This window comes from Papaver somniferum, chromosome 4 (assembly GCF_003573695.1).
Source record: "Papaver somniferum cultivar HN1 chromosome 4, ASM357369v1, whole genome shotgun sequence".
NCBI lineage: Eukaryota > Viridiplantae > Streptophyta > Magnoliopsida > Ranunculales > Papaveraceae > Papaver > Papaver somniferum.
This window is the reverse complement of record NC_039361.1, coordinates 14456841-14460644: the sequence shown is the minus strand read 5'-3', so window position 1 is coordinate 14460644 and position 3804 is coordinate 14456841. Positions and strand designations below refer to the sequence as shown.

The 3804-nt window shown below is 33.7% G+C and overlaps 1 long non-coding RNA gene across 1 annotated transcript; it reads left to right on the top strand.

Annotated features, from left to right (window-relative positions):
* Positions 1–1265: 1265 nt before the first annotated feature.
* Positions 1266–3557, top strand: LOC113274787. Its single transcript, XR_003323224.1, has 3 exons — positions 1266–2689; positions 2989–3371; positions 3518–3557. It is a non-coding gene; the product is annotated as an uncharacterized LOC113274787 (long non-coding RNA).
* The last annotated feature ends 247 nt before the right edge of the window (positions 3558–3804 follow it).

The window sequence follows — 3804 nt, the reverse complement described above, 5'->3', positions numbered from 1 at the left end:
TTGGAATAATTAAGCAAATACACCCCTTTTAGTGCATCGAAAAAACAAAAAAAAATACACCTGTTAATAAACAAGGCTTAATAGACAAGGTAACTGATAAGAAAACGCTGATCTCAATGAATTATGAATAAACATCATGGATGTAGAGAAAGAAAACCTCATCATCATCAAACAATGCTGCTAACGAGGGTACCGGAATCTATAAGAGGGTACCAAATCTCATATGACAAATAAATATAACAGAACTTTGATAAATTAATCCGCAGTAAATTAATAACTTCTCTAAAATAATATTTTTCACCGGTCCCGACTTGGGTCAGTGTATTAAATTAATAACCTCGCTAAATTTATAAGATAATGAAAATTTTAAGTGTCCAATATGTCCCAACTGAAATATAAATTAATAATCCTTATAATAGCAGTACATTATGATGCCTTACTAAAATAAAATTCCAAAGTTGTTTGTTTCTTGCTCACATTTATGCAACACTGGACTTTATCTATGATATTTTCTAGTCCCTTGAGGAGTTTAGGAGTGCCTTTTTCAAATTGTATGAGGAAATCATTTAGTTATACTATTGATAAGATTTTTTTGTTACGAGAAACTGGCTTCACAACGCAACAATCATCCCTTAGTTTCTCTTCTTGGGAATTTGATATAACACTCCCAATAATTTCTTCGTCTGTCCAAATTTCCGTACTGTTATCATTTCTCACCTGGATAGTTTAGCAAAATGTCGACATTTATTTGATTACGGTAATTCAACTCCTTGATTATAAATCGAAGTTCATTTATACCTTCATCTTCAACGACTGGTACATCTTCATTTTCTTGTGACCGAAGTTTACAATGTTGGAAACAATTTGAAATTGACTTTTGTTTAACATATGTTGTCCCTACGAAACTGCGGTATTAACTGCCTCACAGGGACATTGATTTTTCTGGACTTAATTTTCCCGTTTCATAACCTTCAATATATTTGTTGTTATGGAAAATCTTTAAGTCAACTTAAATATGTCGATTTCTTTTATTTTTTGATATTTAAACTTAGAATAATTCGATAATTTAATAACTTATTAATTTATCGATAAATTAATACTTCGTTAAATTGATAGAATTTGGCAGTCCTAACATTATTAATTTATTGAAGTTTTACTGTAATTTTTTGTCATATATGAAATTTGACACCCTCATGTGTAATCCGTCACCCCATTAGCAATCCCCATCATCAACTAAGAATAATAAAATGGAAATGTTATAAACATCCTCACTATCCATGGATACTTCACAGATACCGTATGTCCAATATGTATGTACCACTCATCTTCAATAAGGAAATAAAAAAATATTTTTTTATTCCAGTTTTATCCACTAAACAAGATTAAGTTTATTTTGGTTTCCATTTTCAGACCTCAAAACTTGAGCGTTCTTCCTTCTCAATGCCCGGGCAACCATCCAATGCATTCTTTATGTTTCAGCCACCTCTTCCATCTCTCCGCCGCTGCCAATATCATCACCACCCAAATCGGTTAAACAAAACTCCACCACCATCATCTTCATCGCCGCCACCAGCACCAAAAACATTTTGAAGAGAAGATCCAGTTCTCTTATCTTCTTTCTTCTTCTTTCTTCCTTTTGTTCTTTCATTCCTTTAATCGAATGATTTGTGAATCATGGATGTTAATCATGAGAAATTAACATTATAATCAAATAAAGATTGGTGTTATGAAGATTGTAGAGCAAAATTGGTTAGGATTTGGTGTTAATTGAGAAAAAGAGGAATTCGAGGAAATTACGGTTAGAATATCAAGAATTGAATGAAGATTTCGAGTGAAATTGGAGGTGAAATCAAGCAAGAAATCATGGGTATGTTGTGTTACGAGCAAGAGAAAGTGGGTAGCAAAAAACTGATTCTCCATTATCAAGAATGAATCAGTGAATTATGGTTTTCAAAGTTTATTAGAAACTCAATTAGGGATGAATAATAAGAAAGTAAAGGATGGGTCTGCTTGATTTGAAGACCATGATTGGGAATTTGACCTCGAGTAAGGGAAAAGAGGATTCGGGGATGTATTTTAGAGTTTCTGAGAATCGGTAATGGTGATGAGTAATTTTATTGGATGTTGGTTGATTTGAATTGGAGGATTGTTGATAATCGTGAGGTGGGTTGTTGAATCAACTCAAAATAAAAAAGAAGCCGATCTCAAATAACTGTGTGAAAACAAGCTAATATTGGGCAAGTCTTTATGTTGCTTAGTTTTAGTATTTTGGAATTACGTTGTGTAAAATTGATGAGTTGTGTTGTTGTGCAACATAGAAATGGAAGCAGAAATTTCTAGTGATGGAACTGCAGTGTGCTTAGAATGGTGGTGAAGATGAGGGCTGGGAGTTGTTATTGAAGACAACAAAAACTAGAGATGAGATATTAGCTGGGTCTGAGGATGCAGGGCTGAATTTCACAGTGTTTGTGAGGAACTTGGTGACTGTTTTCTAGATATTTAGGAGATGGCTTGTGATGGAGATGTTCTTGATGATTCGGACGAAGCTGTAATTGTTGACATGGGTTTGATAGTTAGAAGGAATGAGGAACTGGACATAAGAGAAATTTGGTAGAGAGGAGATGGAGTTTGCTGGGATAGTATGGAAAAGTTGGATGGAGTTGGTAATGTTGTTTTGTCTCTATTGCAGGTACGATTGGTGATATTCATGTTATACGTAAGTATGACAAACTTTTAAAACTTCGTTTTGCAGGAGACAAAACTTAGGGATGAAACTCAATATTAATTTTTAAATAAGAAAGTGTATAAGGTTACTTTCCGGAAGTGCATGTCGTTGCTTGGATATTTTTTTTGGAGAAGAATGACTTTAATGAAGGCTATTTTTGTTACTTGTCATTATCTATCAATGTTGAGATGTTTTATAAGGTTCGACTTACATTAAAACATGCCTTAATGTAGTAGATTTGTATGTTTTATTTGATTTTGCAGAATGAGGAAGGAGAAAATGATGTTGCTTTTGGTTGTTAAATTTAATGGCGGTGAATGATCTGTTCTTGGAATTCTTCCAGTAGCACGATAACTCTTACCAGCGGAAATAAAATGAGTTCGTTTGTATTGATTACCCAACTCTGAAAAAGTAATAGTGCTCTAGCTGTTGTTCTTGACTATTTATACCTTTCTATTTCAGGTGGTGTTTCTGGTGTTGTAGTTGTTGTTCATGGAACCTAAGAGGCTGAGCGATATAAGGTTCTTGCACTATTGGAGATTTGGTATATTTGGAAAACAACATTGGGGAAGTTTTCATCTCGTCCATACGAGTATTTTCTTGTCTTATCCCATGGAGACTTACTCCTTGTTGGAAGAGATTTTGTGTAAGATGGACCTTTCTCAATGTTTTTCAACTTTTAATGATAGAGTACATGTTAAGTGACAAAGGAGAACTCTAGCAACTGTGTGATACTAGTTGCGATTAGAGTCGATTCTCCTTTAACCTAAGTTTTTCCTAAAACCATTATAGGTAAATGACTTGGAGACTTCATTGGGATTCTGAAGCCAGATCCAACTATTTTCTCTGTAGTTGCGTATTCGGATCTTACTTTTTCTATCGTGTTGAGTACTATCTTCTATAAGATTTTATCGAGATTTATCTCCGATAGGTAAGATAGAAAAACTAATCACAAAGCTCTTCGTCTCATTCTTTGTGATTCCGCAATAAATTTTTCTACTACCATATACTTAAGTTATTGTAAGTTGATTGATATTTCTAGGTTGTTCTTAGGGAATATACCGGATTATCAATTGGTT